The 22,176-nt window shown below is 35.4% G+C and overlaps 1 protein-coding gene across 10 annotated transcripts in view; it reads right to left on the bottom strand.

Annotated features, from left to right (window-relative positions):
• MAGI2 (membrane associated guanylate kinase, WW and PDZ domain containing 2) overlaps window positions 1-22,176 on the bottom strand; it is a 1,470,566-nt gene that overhangs the window by 1,345,683 nt on the left and 102,707 nt on the right. The window lies entirely within an intron of this gene.

The following is a 22,176-nucleotide window of genomic DNA, read 5'->3' as shown; positions in this document are numbered from 1 at the left end:
CTGCTAAGAAGCTCCCAGCCTCACCTTCATAGTTGGCTATGGTCATGTAACTAAGTCTGGCCAATCACATTTAAGCAGAAGTATGTATGTGTCTACGGGAAATTTTTAAAAGGGAGTAATGAGCACAGCTTTGAATGTTGAGATAATAGGTGGAACTCTAGTCATCATCTCTACTCTTGAATTTGGAAAGCCCAAGCTAAGAATGACAAAGCAGAAAATATGAGCCATGATAACATAGTTAAGTGGTCATAGGAGGCCTGTACAGCCTACTTATGAATTCCTTTTCTGTTAGGGACAAATAAACTTCTACCACCTTAAAACTAATTTTATTTTACTCTTCCTGTTAAATGAAGTCCCATCTAAGCCTGATACACACACCATAAACGGCTTCCTGAAACCTAGAGGTGCCAGATTTCAAGCAGATAGATATGATTGACCCATGTTTCCCAGGAAGATTCATAATCATAATGTTTTCATCACCTAAAATTTAGTCTCAACTGTTATTTGTTAGTATTATATTTGCTTATGTGCTTTGCAAAGGGCATGACTGACTACTTGACTGCATTTTCAAATGCATAGGTTAAGTAACAGAATTGATTGGTGTTTTTCCTTCTTCGAGCTACTGAGGAAATTCAGTGGTATGTCTTGGACATTCCTGGTGCCGACTGTTACATATTCTAAATGATTATCAGATCACAATCCCACTAATTATTTAATAAATCTGTATCTCTTATTGCTTTAGAGAGTAAAAGAATGTTACTTTATAGTACTACGATTTCCCACATATACAAAAAATCCCTGATATACAAATAACACACACACACACACACACAAAGAATACACACAATTGCTATATTTTTAATAAAATATATGGGATCTAGCAATATTTGACAGCAATTCTAAAATCAAAGTCACAAAGAAAGCAATACATTAAAAATCCATGTAGAATTATTAATCTAATTTTCTACAACCATAGTTTTTAAGACAATTTTCTGTGGTATGAATATTTCTCCAATTTGCCCTGCATAGGTGTAACATATGAATGTTTAAAAGTTGTTTTATAAGGTGTTGAAATTTGTATTTTAGATTCCTTGTGTGACCAATTTATCATATTTGTTTGTATCTACAGCCATATATATGTTTTAAGTAATCTTGAGAGATTTCAATAATCAATGATTATTCCTTCAAGTGAAGTTAAAACAAATTAGGTCATAGAACAATAGATGGAGCTAATGCCTGTTTTAAAACAGTAGCATTTTTTGCATAGATATTTTGGAAGCTGACTTGGATCTATTGCTTTATTTATTGTTTATTTTTTTGAATTTCAAATGTTGCAGGCCAAATATTATGCATCCATACGTTGACAACTTCTTACACATCACAAAATAGGGAACTATGCACATTAAAGCCAAAGTTACTGCTGGATTCAAGTAATAAGTTACTACAGACCCAAGGCATTTCAAAATTGAAGAAAACCCACTAAAAATTCTTTCCTGTGGCTTTCAAAGTTCTTATAACAAAAACTGCTTTGAAACATGCTGGGAGAAGGACTAAAATACCACACACATAACCTGTTCAGAATTGTATACTGTGGGCAGATTACCAACTGCTGTGAGTATATTTACTGGGAGTCATTATTGAATTTCTGTCATTGGATGGACATAATTTGGATAACAATATGCAGTACTATGGTCCTTTTTACATTTGCATTACTAAAGCTGTTCATTTATTTGTAGTAAGTGAGATGTTCTATATTCACTTAATACTTAACACTGTTAATAAGTGAAAATGGATTTACAATTTAACAGATACATTTACATTTTACTAATTTTTCATTTCATAGCAAGAAACTACTTTCAATGCTTGACCCTTAGGGCATTGGTCTTTCAAAGAAAATTACAAAAAGAAATGTGACATGTAAATTGATTAACTTTTTTTTATGCTTTGACATAATTTAATATTCAATCTTTAGACATAGCCATATATCCATGTTCCTTAAAAGTAGAAGATGAGGTCGTCTAATATTTAATAAAACTTGCTGATTCCCTCAAGTAGATCCAACCACATGTTAACATTCCCATAGAACACATTGGAAAGTAGTGTCTACTGACAAAAGATAAAATAGGACAAAAAGGCAGTGCTTCCATAACAGAACACCTTATGTGAGAGAACAAAATTTTTTCTTTCTATAAATTTGTTTGCTTTCAGTTAAGAGCCTGGGTACCATGGTGATTATATAATAGGAACATGTACCAAATTAGCTACAATGCTTATTAGTTGTCTTTTTTCAATAAATGTTGTTGAAGACTGGAACAAAGTGATATAACTGAAAACTCACAAGAAAAATAAAATCTGTAAGAATGAACTAGAGAGCTAATATTTCCTGAATGCCTACTATGTGCTAGCCACTGGACTAGGCAATGAACTACATTTCTCATTTCAGTTACTATTGTTGGAAATAGTGTGCCCAATTATCAGTGGAGACTCACTTTAATCTCTTAGGTGGTTCTAATGTGGTTATTGAGTCTCACAGCCTTACTCAAATGCAGCTCCTTGATCAGAGAGCAATGGGATGAGATTATGAATTTTCAAAACAGTGGCAATAAAAGCCTGAAGAAGTCTGCAGAGGGGACCTAGAATACCTATTTTAGCTCAGAGTCATTTAGTAATTTTTTTCAATAGAAAAAAAATTAAAAAGCATAGAAGCATTTACCTTCTTCATAGCAGCATAAACAAGTAACTGGTTCAAATCACCCTCATTTAGAGAACAAGGACCTTTGAGATCACTCAGTCCATAGTTTTCCAATTTTGCAAATAATTAAAGTAAGTTACAGAGAGATTACAAGAATCACATAATTGTTAGTTGTAGAGATGAGCAAAAACCAGCTTCCATGTTTTCCTTCTTGTCAATGTCCTGAAGTGCCACCAGTCACCTAGAAACATTGATCTATTGACTTTAAATCTTCAGAAAGCCAGTGTAGCAGAAGTTAGGAGTCCAGACTCTGAAGCCAGACTGTCTAGGTCCAAATGTATCTGTTGCCACTGTGTGATCTTGGGCAAGCTATTTAAACTCCCTGTCAAGCAATTGTCCCATCAGATTGCCACAATAATGAAAAAAAAAAAAAAAATTAGGGCTGGGCACAATGGCTCTAGCTTGTACTCTTAGCACTTTGGGAGGCCAAGGTGGGCAGATCACCTGAGGTCGGGAGTTTGAGACCAGCCTGGTCAACATGGTGAAACCCGTCTCTACTAAAAATACAAAAATTAGCCGGGCCATGGTTGTGCACGCCTGTAGTCCCAGCTACGCAGCAGACTGAGGTATGAGAATCGCTTGAACCCGGGAGGCAGAGGTTGCGGTGAGCTGAGATCATGCCACTGTCATTCTGAGTAAGTGAGACTGTCTCAAAAAAAAAAAAAAAAAAAAAAAGTCCTATGTGGATGAAATGACTTTATATTTGTTAAACACTTACAATTGTGCTTCAAGTGTTACCAGTTGGTTTTTGCCCAGGCTGGAGTGCAGTCCAGGCTGCAGCCTCAACCTCCTATGCCCAAGTGATTCTCCCACCTCAGCTTCCCAAGTAGCTGGGACTGCAGGCATGCACCATTACTCCTCAGCTTATTTTTAATTTTTGTAGTGACAAGATCTCACTATGTTGTCCAGGCTAGTCTCAAACTCTTGGGCTCAAGCAATCCTCCCACCTCGGCCTCCCAAAGTGCTGGGATTGAGCCACTGTGCCTGGCCCCAGTTAGCTTTTAAATGATGTCCTCCTTCATTCACTTATACAACAATTTTGAGCTCCTACTGTATACCAAGTATTGAGGGCACAAGTATGAAAAACAGGACCACATCCTCCCCTCTCCTCAATGAACTTACAGTCAAATGGAAGATAAAAATAAGTAATCAGACATTCAGATTCATGATATTCTACGACAAGGTGGTAGAAAATGATACTAGAATATCTAGGGGAAATAATTAACTCAAATTTGAGACTTCAGGAGCAATGTCCTACAGAAAGCACCTAGAAGTGTGGAGCAGTTTGATGTGAGAGGCGAGGGGAGAGTGTTCTAGTTAGGGCAGACAGTGGGTGTGAAGACCAGCTGGAATGATCGTGGATCTGGAGAGAACAGCTGTGGATTGTGAGAGTGGAAAGAAAGGAGACAAGAGTGGTGAGTAGAGTCCAGAGAGGAATTTATGAGCCACACGACAGAAATTAAAACATGCAGAAAGAAATGGAAAGCCCCTGAAGGATATAAATGGGAAACTGATACAAGCTTTGCATTTTAGAAAACTCGCATAAGCTAGGGTAGGAAAAAGGGGTTATAAGTGGGTAAGATGGAGACGAGGAAACTCAAAAGCCAATTGGTACAGTTCCAGGTGAGAAATGATGAATGATCACACAGCTCAAAGGTGTATATGGGAGCCTTGTTTTCTAATGGAGCACATGTGATAATCCCTGGACAGCAACAGAATACCTGGGGTAGACCTAAGCTTTCCGTTAGTGAAGAGGCCTCTGCTTAACACCACCATGCGGATCAGTTTTAAACACAAGAATGGGGCATCTAGCCTCCTGGGGATGGTCCTGGGAAGCTAGAGACAAAGTATCTGGACTCTGATACCTTGAGATTAGATTCTGGCTCCACTACTTCCTCAGGTATGTGATTTAGGGCAAATCCTCTTACAGCAAAGCACTATTATTATTATTATTTCATATTTAAAAAGGAGAAAATAGTACCTATTTTATAGTGCTAAATGAAACAATGCGTGTAAAGATCTTTTTCAAATTTTTATTATTTTCTCTTCTATTTTTATTTAATTACAAGGGTCATGTTAATCTCTGTTTTGTTCCAATTTTAGCGTATGTGCTGCTGAAGCTAGCACTATATGAGGTCTGTGCCTAGCATGTATTAAATATTCAATAAAACTTACATTAAATGTTTCAATTTATGTATGTATGTATGTGCGTGTATGTATATATATACACAACATATCTATCTATCGATAACTATATATATAGTTTTCAGGATGTCAAGTTTCCAAAGCAGTGATCCTCAGTTTTTAAAAAGTCATGGAAAACCTTAGTATCTTCAGGTTACAAGTCTACTCGTTCTTCAGAGTACAACAAAATGCCTTTTCAGTATACAAAGAAACGAAAGAAATTCCACTCAGAATAACTTATATAAAATAGGAAAATTTGCATTTTTCAGCTCTTCCCACATTCACACACTATTTCCATCATAACCTCTTAAATATTTCCTTGTATCTAAGGTGTAGCTTGGTCTGTAAGATGAGAGACAAATAACTAAATGTATTATTACTCTTATTTTCCCTCCCTAATTACAAAACATAAATACATCCTGGGAATCTTCAGCAACTTCAGATGCTAAGCAGTCTCTCTGCCTCCAGTAACTTCTAGCAGGATGCTGTCCATCCAACATCCTTGACCATCCTTTCCACAACACAGACTTTAGCATGCCACTGTCGCCCAGCCCCTAACCCTCCACTCCCACCATCTTACCAGTCCCTAAACATAAACCGTGTGTTATCATAACCTTCCCTTTGCTCATGCTCTTGCCTAAAACGTCCTTCTTGAGACTTTCTGAAATTTCTATAGAAAGTGTGGAGAAGCAAGTTTTTATAGAAGCCAGTCCTAGGAAACCAGCTCTACTTACTCTATTTCTTCTAGAGTATTTCTAGAAATACTCTACAATGAGTATTTCTCAAATCATAACAACAGACTTTTATGATAAAATCAATAGATGTATCAGTTACGGTGCAAAGCATGAGAGATAGGTATAAAGAAGGGTTAACTGTTGCTTTCACGTTGTCCATATTCTAAGGGGAGAAAGCAGATACATACAGCTGCATTTATTACAATGTGAAAAGTGCTACAGCAGCAGATGCACCAAACATTGTGAGAAAAAATATGAAAGATTTATTAATTCCACTCGGAGGCTGTAATGAAATCCTCATAAAAGTCCATTTTGGAACAGGTAGTTTATTTGGTTTGCATGTGTATAAAATGGGAATCCTCCAAATATGCATTCACAAGGAAGGCAACATTCATAGGAAGGCATTATTTTTAAAGGCCATTAAAGTCTCCGTTTGAGATAAAAGCTAGTTGTCTGATACTACACCCGATACCACTATTATCATTATTGTGAAAACTCAACAACATGATAATTGACCACATTGAGTGCTGGGAATAGGGGGGGTTCTGCACTTCAACTTATGTGAACATTTGACCATCTCCCCAAACTTTCTCCAACTGTGAATCACCCCCAAATAAGCACCGAATAAGAAATGACCAAATGCACAAAAACATTCACACACATTCACACAATTGGAAGTTAGTTTCTTAAATGTTAAATGTTTTAATACATACAAAACATTTACTACACTGTGAAACCAAGTGGTGCCTTTCCTTCAAAGATGGTGAACAAAGTATATAGACCAGAAAGAACAAAGAACTATGGATCTTAATCATTAAAGCACGGCTTCTAGGTTTTTAAAATATGATGCTTGCATGGTCAGTTCTACAGGTTTTCAAATAGTTATAATCATTGCTCATAATCATAATTATAAAGCTGGCTTAGGAAAAAAACTAGACTACCACATTAGGATTGTTAACTTAGCTCAAGTTCCACTACGATCTTATTAGCTTTTATTCTAGGCTTTCCCTCCCTAGGGTTGAAACTGTGTAAGAAAAAATAAGTAAAGGAGCATATATTTTGATGTTTTAAAACATCATTAATTGCTATGTGCTATCTCATAAGGGAAGAAAAGTATTTTTAAGAATACCTATGAAAGGCATACTCCCAAAAGCATAAACTATGCTGTAGTGATAATATGCCTTGGAAACCTCTTAGTAAAAATATTAGTCATTCAGAGCAAATTGAGTTCAGTGTCAGTGATACACTTTTTTTTTCAGATATTATGTGTCCTGTTTTCCTTTAGTTACTGAAAAGTACAGGGCCACTTTTAAAAGCAAAATCTCTCCTGACATCTTAGCACAACCAATAATGAAATGGAGCAGCTGAGAATTTAGCTGCTGGAACAGATGTTCAAGATCAGAATGGCGACTCCTTCGTGCACCAAGTCCTCATTTCGGCATGATGACGATAAGTACTAGGATCTTAACAATTCACAGAGCTCACTGGACTTACATTCAGACACCAAACTTCTGACAGGAGACGAAAGAAAACGTTTTCACTCTAAAATCACAATCATGAGTTCAGGGTCTTTTCACATTTTCAGAAGTCTGAGGCAGGTAAAGTAGAACTATAAAAGGAAAATCATTTGACATGATATTAAGAAACAGTGCAGACCGTGGAGCCATGCTTGGTGGGTTTGAATCCTGCTTTCACCTCTTCTCATCTGTGTGACCTGGGGTAAACTGCTGACCAGCCACAGCCCTCAATTTTTGGTCTGTAAGAGTACCCACGTCAAAAGATAGTAGTGACGATTAACATTTAGACAGCTCCTGGACATAGGGTAAATGCCATAAACGTGTTTGATAGTATTCTTCTGAGGATTTGGTCACAGGTATGAATATGGGTAGCATATAAACTCTTCTCTTAGAAATATTTTCTCAAAGATGGTGTTTGTAAGAAATGCTTATAGACAGAGAAGATGAAGCGCCTCTGAGGCGAGATAGCGAGATTGCTCTGGACACACAGGTTCCACTCAGATGGCTATTCTTTCTCTTCTCTTTACCTGGTAAAGGGAAATCCTGACACATAAGAACAAGGTCTAACCTGTTTAGGAACACTAACAGTTATATGTATCGCAAAATAAAATCATGACAGGATTATGGTTACATAATGATACAAAGCCAAACCACAACTGTCAGTTGCAGTTAAAGAGTTTTTTTCAGAAGCATCCTCATATGCTGCCTAAAGGGATATTATATGGGTAATATCTCTCTCTCTTTTTCACACACACACACACACACACACACATTCACTCACACTCACACACACCTTTTTGTCATATAATAAACACAACACACTCTTGAGATGGAATGTGTAAAACACAGTCAAATGCAAAGAGAAAGAAATAATTTATAATGCAGAAAAATCTATTGTTAATATTTGGTATATTTTTTTCCAAGCATTTTCTTCTGTATGCTTAGCTTTAGAAAGTTGAAAAAAAGTTTTGGTTTTGGTATTTTTTAACTTGTATCAAATATTTACTTATATCTTTACCTTATGAATTATGATTTCAATAATTAAATGGTATGAAAATTTCAATATATACCATAACTTATTTAACTAGCCCTCCTATGAGATGTTTCAACTATATTTCAGTAGTTTGTTATTTAAACTAATACTATCAAAAATATCAACTATCTTGCACATCTTTATTTCAATTTCTATAAATTGACCACAAGGAAATTTTGCCAACATGATGGGTAAGTTATAGCTTCTACATTATTAATAATCAAATACATGCAAATTAAAACAATAAATTGAATAATGTATTTCATAGGTTCATATAGTTTTAGTTTCCATGATTTAATTTCGCGAAATACCTATGTCATACTTATCTTTCCTGTAATATCAAGAATGTCCTCCTGTCCAAAGACCCATGGATGTCAGCGGCCCAACCTTAGTGCTATCAATGGTCAGAACCATCTTTGTCACCCTCTTCAGACTCGGACACAGAAAGAATACAAATGGGAAAATATTTATAACTACCAATTATGCGCTAAGATTAGGAAGACGGAAAGAAGAATTTTGGTGAAGTAAGCATAGGGATCAAAAGAAACATGCAATAAAATTGAAGACATATTATGTACATTAAAGTAAAATAACATCAAATGCAAATTCAGCTCCACAGAGACTGGAGTCATTTCTTTTTCTCTGTTGCATGCAAGCCCCTACTGCATAATAAGTGCTCAATAAATATGTATTGAAGGAATATTAAAATGTAATGCAAACAGAGAGCCTAGGCTGAGAGTGATCTTAGAATTGGTATTAATATTTAGCCAGAGTTAACATTTTTCTTTTTGAATAGAAATAGCTTAGTTTTCTTATCTCTCTCTATTTTTCTTGTGCTTGAATCTTCCAAAACACTGGTTGGCATGTAATTTCTATGTAGTTATAATTATCTCTTTCTCTGTAAATGGAAAAGCAGAAGGTTAATTGATTGTATCACTGGTTCTCAAACTGATGATGGTTTAGCATCTTTAGCATCAAGTAGGAATTTGCAGAAATATAAATATGGGGGCCCTACTGCGTGTCTACTGAATTAGAAACTGTAAGGGTGGTTACTGTAGCCTTGTAGTATAGTTTGAAGTCAAGTAGCGTGATGCCTCCAGCTTTGTTCTTTTGGCTTAGGATAGACTTGGCGATGCGGGCTCTTTTTTGGTTCCATATGAACTTTAAAGTAGTTTTTTCCAATTCTGTGAAGAAAGTCATTGGTAGCTTGATGGGGATGGCATTGAATCTATAAATTACCTTAGGCAGTATGGCCATTTGGTACCACAACAGAGACATAGATCAATGGAACAGAACAGAGCCCTCAGAAATAATGCCACATATCTACAACTATCCGATCTTCGACAAACCTGACAAAAACAAGCAATGGGGAAAGGATTCCCTATTTAATAAATGGTGCTGGGAAAACTGGCTAGCCATATGTAGAAAGCTGAAACTGGATCCCATCCTTACACCTTATAGAAAAATTAATTCAAGGTGGATTAAAGACTTAAATGTTAGACCTAAAACTATAAAAACCCTAGAAGAAAACCTAGGCAATACCATTCAGGACAATGGGGTGGGCAAGGACTTCATGTCTAAAACACCAAAAGCAATGGCAACAAAAGCCAAAATTGACAAATGGGATCTAATTAAACTAAAGAGCTTCTGCACAGCAAAAGAAACTACCATCAGAGTGAACAGGAAACCTACAGAATGGGAGAAAATTTTTGCAACCTACTCATCTGACAAAGGGCTAACATCCAGAATCTACAATGAACTCAAACAAATTTACAAGAAAAAAACAAACAACCCCATCAAAAAGTGGGTGGAGGATATGAACAGACACTTCTCAAAAGAAGACATTTATGCAGCCAAAAAGCACATGAAAAAATGCTCATCATCACTGGCCATCAGAGAAATGCAAATCAAAACCACACTGAGATACCATCTCACACCAGTTAGAATGGCCATCATTAAAAAGTCAGGAAACAACAGGTGCTGGAGAGGATGTGGAGAAATAGGAACACTTTTACACTGTTGGTGGGACTGTAAACTAGTTCAACCATTGTGGAAGTCATTGTGGCGATTCCTCAGGGATCTAGAACTAGAAATACCATTTGACCCAGCCATCCCATTACTGGGTATATACCCAAAGGACTATAAATCATGCTGCTATAAAGACACATACACACGTATGTTTATTGCGGCACTATTCACAATAGCAAAGACTTGGAACCAACCCAAATGTCCAACAACGATAGACTGGATAAAGAAAATGTGGCACATATACACCATGGAATACTATGCAGCCATAAAATAGGATGAGTTCATGTCCTTTGTAGGGACATGGATGAAACTGGAAACCATCATTCTCAGTAAACTATCGCAAGGACAAAAAACCAAACACCGCATGTTCTCACTCATAGGTGGGAATTGAACGATGAGAACTCATGGACACAGGAAGGGGAACATCACACTCTGGGGACTGTTGTGGGGTGGGGGGAGGGGGGAGGGACAGCATTAGGAGATATATCTAATGCTAAATGACAAGTTAATGGGTGCAGCAAACCAACATGGCACATGGATACATATGTAACAAACCTGCACATTGTACACATGTACCCTAAAACCTAAAGTATAATAATAAAATAAAAAATAAAAAACAACAACAACAACAACAAAAAGAAACTCTAAGGGTGAAACCCAGCAATCTGTATGTTTAAAAAGTCCTAAAGATGATTCTGGTGATAAGATTTCAGAACCACTGATATAATCCAGGGCTATTCTCCTTCCAGCATACTACATAATCACACACACTGGTTTAGCCCATTATCTAGGACACAGAGGAAAAATGGAGATAAGATAAGAAACTTATGGTTTGAGAATCACCATTTCATCACTATACGGATCAATATTTTCCATCCAGAAAAGGCAACCATGCCTTAAAAACATCTCAATTCACAACACAGTAACATTATAGTGCCTGCTTTTTCACATTAAAAATGACCGTTTTTAAAGATAAACATTGTAACATGTAATAATTTGTTTTATTGCCTTAGAAAACATTTAGAATTATAATTTAGCATGACTTTTTACAATAGTTATTAAATAATAGAAAGTATATGTGTATAATATTTAAACATTGTCAAGGCAAAGTAAAATAATACAAAATAGTATGACTTCTTAGTATGGTTACTATTGATTATAAAGATGGCTGGAAGAAGCCATCCATATTACTTTGACTGCATAATGTTCACATTAGTAGCCACATATAGAATCAGTGTCAGTTTTAATACTGGCAATATAATTACGAGATTAGTTTTCTGTTCTCCCTGACAAAGCCATTTTTAGATCCCGTCAACCAAATCCTCTGGGTTCCATGGAGACATGTGCTACATAAATACAAAGCATTATTTTTGCTCATATCCCATTATTGTGGAGATTGGTAAATGGAGGAGCACTATATCAAATATTAACAGTTTTTAAGCTTCTGAAAGCTGTTTTACACCACAGTAAACAGCAATCTAGCAAATTGAAAACCAAGACAGAAGGTCATCTTTCACTTAATAGTTCTGAATTCCAACCCGGTTATTCTAGAAAAAGATGCTTCTCTTTATAAAAGACTAAACTTATGCAAAGACCTACAGCTGCTAAATTTAGGATTGATCTAAAAAAATATTCAAAGCTAATGAAGCACCACCCTAATAGATGGGCTTTAGCAGATGCTCCAAGTATAGTTTTATATTAAAACCTAGACCATTATCCAAATAGGAAGAAACGAAACAAACTAAATGTGCTATGAAGAATGATCAAATACCTCCTGCCTCACTATAGCATATCAGTAACAAATAACCTGCATCTTTTTTTTTTTTTTTTTTTTTTTAAAGGAGTCTCGCTCTGCTCCCTAGGCTGGAGTGCAGTGGTGCGATCCCGGCTCACTGCAAGCTCCGCCTTCCAGGTTCATGCCATTCTTCTGCCTCAGCCTCCCTAATAGCTGGGACTACAGGCACCCCGCAACGCCCCCGCTAATTTTTTTTGTATTTTTAGTAGAGATGAGATTTCACCGTGTTAGCCAGGACGGTCTCAATCTCCTGACCTCGTGATCCGCCTGCCTCGGCCTCCCAAAATGCTGGGATTACAGGCGTGAGCCACTGCGCCAGGCCCAAATAATCTGCATCTTATTCCTCCTTTATACTGAGGATTGCTTTCTTAGTTGATGCTGATTTATTTAACTTTTTTGTAAATGGTGGTCAGTAGTAGTTACATGTATGGGTCGTGAGTCAAGGTTTTATATTACACTCTTTATTTAGCACTCATATTGTGAGTTACTGGTTGAAGTCTCAGTTTTCTCATACACTAGGTGGAAATTTTATGGCCAAAGATTGTTGTGAGGATTAAATTATACATAATATATAATAACATATTAAATATAAAACATAATAATTTTAGGAGTATCTGGCAGAGTATAAATGTGCAATACAAGTTGCTATTATTAAAACATAATCTGAATTTAAATGAATCACAATTTATATTTCAAATAAATTCCTTAAGCCTACTTCTACCCTATTTTATTTGATGTTGTTATTTAGACATTCCTTCATGCAATTTACTCTGAGGTGAATACAATTGGGACATTAATTCATTCTTTAATTATTTTTCAATTATTAGTACTACAGAGTATTTGTTTTGCTGTCTATTAAGAGCTGTCACTCACACAAACTGGGAATGGTTTGGCAGTAGGTCTAGAGGATGTGAGTGTGTACTTGAATTTCAAAATAAAAGATAATTCTATTTATTAGAAGTTCTTATCCTTTCCCATTTTCAGGCTTTTGCAGAGAAAATACAGAACTACTATATTTAAAGGCTTTGTGGTCCAGCTAAAGTTATTTATATGCCTCGATCTATTGTTAATGAGTCCATAATATGCAAAGTTTCACCAATTGTAAGAGTAATTATATATATTATGCACTTTTATGTATTCCATGTATTATTTCAGGAAAACTATCAACCTCAGATACTAGTAACATCTGGAAATTTGAATTGAAATGTCAATAAAAGCATTTGTAAATATCACATTTAACTAAAATACCAATGTAGACATTTGGGAATATATAGTTACATGGGAACTATAGGTATTAACTTATTTTATATAGATTACTTCCCACACATTGACTATTACATATAGATTGCATATTAATGGTCTATTTAAGACCAGAAAGACCAAAATGTTTGCCTCAAAGTAGTCATGACCATAATGCAAGTATACTTAAGAAACCTGTAGAAATGTAATGATTGGCCTCACAATGATTCATGGATCTTTTGATTTTGCCATTTGGAAGGCAATTTAGAGTTGTCTAGTTCCATTTCTATATAACAGAGGCACGTTTTCTTCAGTATTCTCCTTGGAAATTGGTCATGTAGTAATATAAAATGTCAACTAGTAATTTTTTTAAAAAAGTATCATTTTTCACCCAAAAAGGCAACTTAGAGTTGTCTAGTTCCATTTCTTTATGATAAAAGCTCCTTTTCTCTTTGGAAATTGGTCATCCAGTAATAAAAAAAGGTAGCATTTTTGAGCACTTTATATGTGACAGGGGCTGCATTAAACCTTTAACACATAGTATCTTCTTTAATCTTAATATTCACTTCATGAGGTAGGTACTATTACCATTCCCACTGAATTTCTCAGAAATGTTTGCTTGAGTGATCAGATCCACAAGGGATGATTAGTGCAAAAGCAAGTTCTCATACAAGACAGTTCAGGGGATGAAAAGCTTGTCGCTTAAGAAAGTAAAGATTCAATTCCTGTTAATGTGGTCTTCCTGAAATTCAGATGCAATTGATCACTCTACCACTTTCCCTCCTTAGTGTTTTGAATTATTAAATTGTGTAGGCAATTGCAATACTCCAAACTATTTCCTTTATCCCTGATAGCTCTTTAGAACTTAGTAGGCAGATAGTGTGTTCTGCTTTCTTCTTCAAACTACTCCCTAATTCTTCAATAGTTTGGTGGCACTTGATTTCCAGACCATTTACCATCCTTATTGCCCTTTTCTGAAAAGACTCCAGATTTCTCCTGATCCTATTAATTGTAAAGTCAAGAACAATTATGAGATCCTGGGTAGGATTTAATAGGTAGGGAGTACATAGGAAATATTAGTTCCTTCCTTTCAAACAAGTCATATTGCGTAGAGCAGTAAATCACTATGCAGGTACATAAGTCCCAATACTAATTTGTACTGTGCTTGCAATAAACTATAATTCTAAGCATTTTATTTATACATACACTCTTGATAATTCCTATATCCCTTCTCTTATATTTAATCAGTTATCTTTGTGAACCTAAGTTCGAATTTTACATTCATCATTCCCAATCTATTATTTTTGGTTAAACTCATTCATCATCCCTCCAGAGTTCTAACTGTAGGATGTAAACATAGGGATTAACTGTCTTTCCCAGTGTTTGATGTGCACAAATATGAAAACCTTGTTGATTATATCCTCATCCAAATATTTTATTTGAAAAAAATAACAATGTAGACTTGGGCAGGCTGATGAACAGATATGTGATTTGTCAGTATAGCTCTCATCCAGTCCCACTACTGCCGACTTCCTCTCAACTTGTACCAATCTATTAATAAATTTACTTTAAATACAGTGGTTTCATCAGATCTGTTTTCAGTACTCATTTTTTCTTTTTTCTTTTTCTGTAGCCCAGGCTGGAATGCAATGGCACAATCTTGGCTCACTGCAACCTCCCCCTCCCGGGTCCCGGTTCAAGCAATTCTCCTCCCTCAGCCTCATGAGTAGCTGGGATTACAGGCATGTGCCACCATGCCCAGCTAATTTTTGTATTTTTAGTAGAGATGGGGTTTCACCATGTTGGCTAGGCTGGTCTTGAACTCCTAACCTCTTGATCTGCCCGCCTCAGCCTCCCAAAGTGCTGGGATTACAGGTGTGAGCCACTGCACCTGGCCTCATTTTTTCAATAATGACATCAAATGACCTTCAGTTCATAAACAGCATATCTATAGAATTCCTCTTATCTACAAGCCTACCAATCCATTTTACAGTATTTGGATTTATTCTTGATTATTTTACAATTTCTTATTAAGCAATTGCTAAATAAGGGTTTAGAATTTTGTTGGGTATTCAATTCAAGCTCTGAAACCTACTACCTTTTCTTTGTAAAAAAACTTTCTAAACATGATTCATTTAAATTACTGATGTAGGCATAAAGGTGATTTTATTGAATGTTTAATTAATTTGTTAACCAGAGTCATTTTCAAAACATTTTCACTTGATACAAAAATAAAAAAGACAATGGACTTAAAATACATAAATATATATTAATTTAAAATAATAGCACAAACAACTCAGGTGGAAGAAAAGTATTTTTTAATAGTAGCAGGTCACTGTATTCTTCTAGGAATTTTATAAGTAATCAGCTTTTAAAAAATACTGTTCTAATATCCTCTGGAAACTTTCCCTTGATGAAAGAACATTTTTTCTTTCCAAAAACATTTAGTATTTTAGAGTTAGGGATGATAATACACTGTGAAAGAACAATGAAATAGGTTTGCTATCTAATTACTCACCCAGCAACCCATCCATGTCATCTCTATACACATCTAGTAAACACCTTTGAGAGGCAGCTGTGACATTGGACTGAGGAAAAGACTTGAAGTTAGGAGACCAGATTCACATTCTATTTCTGCTAGTTCTTATGTAACGTTAGTGTTCCATTTCCTTATCCATAATTCAGAATTAATACTACCAGCCTCAGTGGAGTGTGAATATTACATAACATAATGGATTTCCAAGTGTCTGGTATAATATTTACATATTGATGATGTCAGTAAGCATGGTTAAGAATGTAATAAAAAATGGTTATTTTAGTTCTCAGGTTGAGAAATATCATTTTGAATTTTAATTGTATTTAATTTAGGACTTTTTCATAATCTTCTCTTTTTTATAAGTCTTTTATAATTTCATTAAAAGCCCCTGCCTTTGATCTCTGCATAATCCAGTTACAACAAAGCAGTATCTGGTACCACTGGAGGCCTTGGCTGTTAAACAATTTGAATATTGCCCTGAGTCAGACTATCAGGTGATCCTCTGCTTAAACCATATCTATGTATGCCCAGGGAGTACAGTCCCTATTTTAAAGAATTATGGTATACTTTTAGAAAGAGTAATGTTGTTGTATTACCACCTTTACCTCTAGCCATATTGCTCGTGCAATTTTGGAGAGCTTAGATGAGAATTTAAATACAGGAAATATGAAAATGAAAACTATGTGATGCTTCTATCAAAGATCTGTAATTGATAAAGTGTAATGGTGACATAGTCTGTCCTCAAGACTGATTAAATTCTAGTACTCTATCCATCTTCATCAGATTATTCTTGAAAGCATAATTCAATTATATACGTATGACATGTATAATTATAAACATTTTTCATGGCCTACTTGAAGAACATTCAAATGTGGTCTAAAGGAGTGGTTTTTAAATATTAAGAAAAAGTCTCTATGGTAACATGCATGTTGAAATTTCTCAAGCATAAGTGCTTTGGTTCTTGGTTTACATGGCTGAGCTATGACTTGGTGAATCATCTTTGTAAAAGAACAACATAAATATAAATGTAAATTGTAAGAGTCACTTTTACAGTGGGGGGAGATCCCCCTCCAAAGCATGAAGATATTCTGAAGATTTTACAAAATTGACAACATAAATCACCTTTTCTTAACAAAAATAAAAAGGTCTATAATGACTTTAACATAGTTTATTTTTAGCAGAGCAGAGTGTTTAGGTTGTGTCTTCAAGGTGCATTTTACTTCTTTGCACAGTGCTTGCGTGAACATCAGTGACCATGGTTTATGTATAGAAAATGGAAAAAATGCCTGCTGTGATATGAGTGGCATTTTTAGATACAGCAAGAGAACTCTCAAGGTCAAGAATAGAAAGATCCTTGGAAAATGTACAGTATAAATATTGGATCAATGGAAGAAATTATAAAGGAAAGGCAAGATATATGTAGTAATGTAAAACTGCAAAACTTCAGTACAATAACCACAACACTTAATATCAGAAAAATGGTAAATACATAGGAAAATGTATAGAAAAATGGTAAATATATAGGAAATAAAGGAGAATCCATAATATGCAGTAAGATAATTTTATTTTCTGAAGTACACGGCAACATCCTTAGTGGACAAAAGGTGGGTAAATCTTTTTGACAAAATTATTTTGCAGATATTAAGGTAGAAATGAAAAAATTTGAGCTAAAAGCTATTGAGAATTTCGGTAAGTAGTGCATTACTCTCACATATTATTTTAAATGTTCAATAGTTTGGAATTTAATTAGGCAACATATATCTTCTTAGTCTATATTTTTTAACACTTTCACTTTCTCTTCTGCAACACTATATTTAAATATAATGACTTGTAATGTCTATCTTCTCTTCCAAACTGCAAACACCTCTTATTTGGGGGCCTCACCTGACTGTTCACCACTTTCTTTCAGCACCTAACATAGAGTAGACATTCAATTATATTATGACTAAATTAATGAGTCTCCAAATCATTTAACCAATATTCTCATTCTTGGGAAATCAACTCAAATTGATAATTCAGAAGGACAATATAACAACAGCTAACAACTATTGAGGATTTACAATATATTGGCTTGCATAGGTTATCTTATTTAATTCTCAGGATAGATTTATCAGGAAGCTACCATTCTGTATCCATTTAGGACACATATGAACTGAGGTTCAGAGAGATTAAATAGCATGTCTAAAGTCACACTACTATTAAGAGGCTCTGACAGGATTTGAGGCTTATTCTGCCCAACTTCAAAGCCCAAGCTCTTAAACATCAGTACGTTGTATAGTACTATAAACTGTTTTTTTTTTTTTTTTTTTTGAGACGGAGTCTCGCTCTGTCGCCCAGGCTGGAGTGCAGTGGCGCAATCTCGGCTCACTGCAAGCTCCGCCTCCCGGGTTCACGCCATTCTCCTGCCTCAGCCTCTCCGAGTAGCTGGGACTACAGGCGCCCGCCACCACGCCCGGCTAATTTTTTGTATTTTTAGTAGAGACGGGGTTTCACCGTGGTCTCGATCTCCTGACCTCGTGATCCGCCCGCCTCGGCCTCCCAAAGTGCTGGGATTACAAGCGTGAGCCACCGCGCCCGGCCTACTATAAACTGTTTATGGTAGAGTTACTTATAAAAATAAAAACTAGGATGATCTAACAATATGGAATTAAATATTCCTATAATTTATACAATTTAAATAATGACCAATATGAAAATAAAAACAAATTATGTATAAGAAAAAAGAAGGAGCTTACATAGTACAGTATTTCATTTATAATGTCTGTATTGATAAAATCAGGATAGAGGAAATTCAAATAATGTGTGTGAAGATGACTGAGTTAATGATATATTTGGATTTGAATGCTAACAGTGGCTTTTAATAATTAAATATGAATATTTGACTTTTTTTAAGCTTCCACCTACAAGTGAGATTATATACTATTTTTCTTTCCATGTCTGGCTCATTTTACTTAGTATGACGTCCTCCAGGTCCGTCCATGTTTTGGCAAATGGCAGGATCTCCTTTTTAAAGGCTGAATAAAAGTACAGAGATCGAGAATAACAGTTGTTAGGGGGATAAGGAGAAGACAAAAGATGTAGGTCAAATGATACAAAGTAGCAGATATGTAAAATGAACAAATCTAGAGATCTAACACACAACATGAGGACTAGAGTTAATAAAATTGTATTGTACCAGGGACTTCTGTTAATTAAGTATATTTTAGCTGCTTCTGTCACAGAAAAAAAAACTAACTCTGTGAGATGATAGATATATTAATTTGCTCGACTGCAGTAATCATATTACTATCTATATGGGTCCCATAACATCATGTTATAACCTGAGATATACATAATAACATTTATTTTAAAATGGTGACATCTGAAATTGAAAACAGAAGAAATGCCTATTTTCCTCAGTATTTAAGACCCTTAGTAGAGAAACACCAAAAAGTCTATCTAGTTCACTTTATTTGAATTTACAAAGTTTCCAAGCGATATTTTTACTTTAAAAGGTGTGTGAAATTGAGAACATTTTATATTGTACATTCTACTGTGCAATTCATTGTGAATTCTATAGAAGTGCAATAACAAATTGGAGCATGTGAGACTCTGCTGCATTGACCCTGCCAGGCACAGACTACTAAATTAAATATTGTGTGCACATTCCTATACATGTCCAGAGTTTCACTTTATATGAAGATAAAGAAAATTGCAAAGAGGAAGATCTACAGCATAAGTCAGCAGTGCAGAAAGAGATGTACTCAGATTTGAATGAAGTAATCTGAGCAGTTGGTTCAAGTTTGCGATCAAAATTCCATCAGTCTTTTTTGGTACAATGAAAAGTGAGGATTTTGATCCATAAATCCTGACATTCCTTTATCTTGGGTACCTATTTGATCACCTCTTAAAAAAATACAATAGTGAAAATCTGCCAGAAAAAAAAGTGCTTTGTGTTTCCCAAATTGAACTACAATGCCCATAGAGATAACCATGTAGGGCAATGCTCATTCTTAAGACATGTTCTAATCTCTGACTAAAAGACAGAACACAGGGCTCCATCCTGCCTAGCTGCCACATGGGTAATTGAACCCTTAATTGTGATGTGGTGTGTGCCTACTAGTCAGACATCCGTGTATGCTTGCTTCAGCATTGCCACCACGCTGAGCTGCATGCAAATGAGTAAAGCTAGTGACCCGGGAATATCTTCCTATTTTTAGGACAAGTGATGATTGAGCAGCAATGAACATAAAACATCCTTTGTGACAGTGTCTACCTGCAGGTTTGGCATGTGGTAAATGCTCTCAAAATGTTAGTCGCTTTAAAATAGAAAACAAAATAAAACACAACAAAAATACTTTTGCACTTTTGGATTTATAATGATTAATTATTCCCCTTGGCAACCTATTGCAGCAGCTCTGGAATGTTTCATTTTAGAAGGCAGTGAGACTAAGGGTGGGGTTGTTTATTTGTTGCTGTTCTACATAGAGTTTGGAGAAGCAGGGGAAGCTTTGCTGTTGCAGATGCATCTGCCTTTTCTAGATTAGTGTGTGGTTTAGAAACAAACAAATCCACCTCCATTTTTAACAGGAATCCAGGTATTTCTAAGTCAGGCGGTCTGGCGACCAGACTTTGAGGACTGTCACTCATACCAGAATAAATAAGAAAGACACCTTAGGTGGATTGGGAATGTTATTTTAGCAGCCTTCCTTCCATAAGAGCATGCAGTAACACCTATATTTCCGACCAGCAAGCTCAACACTGAAAATTCTGACCAAAGTCCAAAGAACTTTTAAAACCAGGGTCTTTAACCTGGAGTCCGTACATTTTGAGAGTCTCTTTGGATGAGCTTCTGGGGGTTCTGTGAGTCCCATAGGATTATAGGCAATATGTGACATGTACATTTTTTTCTGGAGAAAGATCCTACTGCTTTCGTCAGATTCTCAAAGGTGTCTAGGACCCCCAAATATGTTGTATCCCATGTTAAATGTTGTAACATATTTTTGCTCCCTTGAGATGAAAGAGCCAGAAGTTCCCCTAAATACCAATGTCAGTGATGGGAGAGCCTCACAGCCACACCTTGAGAGAGAAGACTTCCCTGTCAACCTACGGGGGGTACTCCCACTTCCTGCTAAGGGACAATGCTTCCTTCATTCTTCATCCAGCATTCAGAGCCAAGGAAAAGAAACTGATTCTACAGCCACTCAAGTAATATTATCTACCAAAAGTCAGTAGATATTATTGTACTATTATTTTCTTTAGGCTTATAATTTTCAACTTGGCCATACTTTCATTCGACATAATAAATTTTCTAGAAAATAAGTACAAGGAGGAGTATGATATTTATTTTATGGTTATGTTTTGCCATAAGTTATTTTAAGAGTATCTTCTTGGGAGAAAAATATATATTCACCTCATTATTCTATTTAAAGGGCTATGCAAGTTTTAGATGTACAATTTTAAAGTTCAGTGTTGCCATGCCAAATTGTCAAACATTGCTATTTTTAGCTATTTAGTAATTGTGTATGATTTTTAAAAATAATGTTTATTTACTGTTTTGTACTGTTAAGTGATACAACCATACTGTTATAATTCTATTACTTAATTTATCTGTTTTAGGTAATATACTTTGACTCCACACTGTTACAGATGATGCAGTCAATATTATACCTATAGGTTTCTACATATGGTAGTTACATGTTTGTTTGTTTTTTTTTTGAGAAATCACTAAAATTCCTCCTGCATTACTCCCCCAATTTTTTGTTATTTGTATATTTTTAATTGTCAGGACATACACAATTTATTTTGGACTTTTTCATCTAATCCACACATTTCCTTTAGTCGTTGTTCTACTAAGTATATTAAGTGCTTATCACCAGCCATTTGCTAAAGTTTTCCCTGTCATCCTTGATTGGCTGAAGTTGAGTCTCTGCTACGTGAGCAGTATTTCTTGAGTTGTGGCACATTCTATATTGTTTGTGGCTTTATACTTAACAAATATCTTGGCTGGACATGAAATACCCGGCTTAAACTTTGTTTCCTTGAGTATTTCAGAGGTATTGTTCCACTAACATCTAGGGCTGAATACAAACAAGGAGAAATCAAAGGCCAGCCTGAGTTTTTTTCCTCCTGTAAATAATACGATGTTTTTGGGTGGCCATTTAAAAAATGTGTTTCGTATCAATTTACTAGAATATGTCTTAAGTACATATATCCTGAGTACGTAGCAGAAAGATATGTCTCAGCATTGACTGAGTTTTTACTGCTACATAATATATGCTTTCAATAGATATGGTTATTCTTTTCTGTTTTTAACATTTTTCCCCTCAAATTATATTTTCAAATATTTGTTCTGTTCTATTAGTTTTGGTTTTGTTTT

Source organism: Symphalangus syndactylus, chromosome 6 (genome assembly GCF_028878055.3).
Source record: "Symphalangus syndactylus isolate Jambi chromosome 6, NHGRI_mSymSyn1-v2.1_pri, whole genome shotgun sequence".
In the NCBI taxonomy this organism is placed as follows: Eukaryota; Metazoa; Chordata; class Mammalia; order Primates; family Hylobatidae; genus Symphalangus; species Symphalangus syndactylus.
Note: the sequence above shows the minus strand (reverse complement) of the source record. Positions and strands in the feature narration are given on the sequence as shown.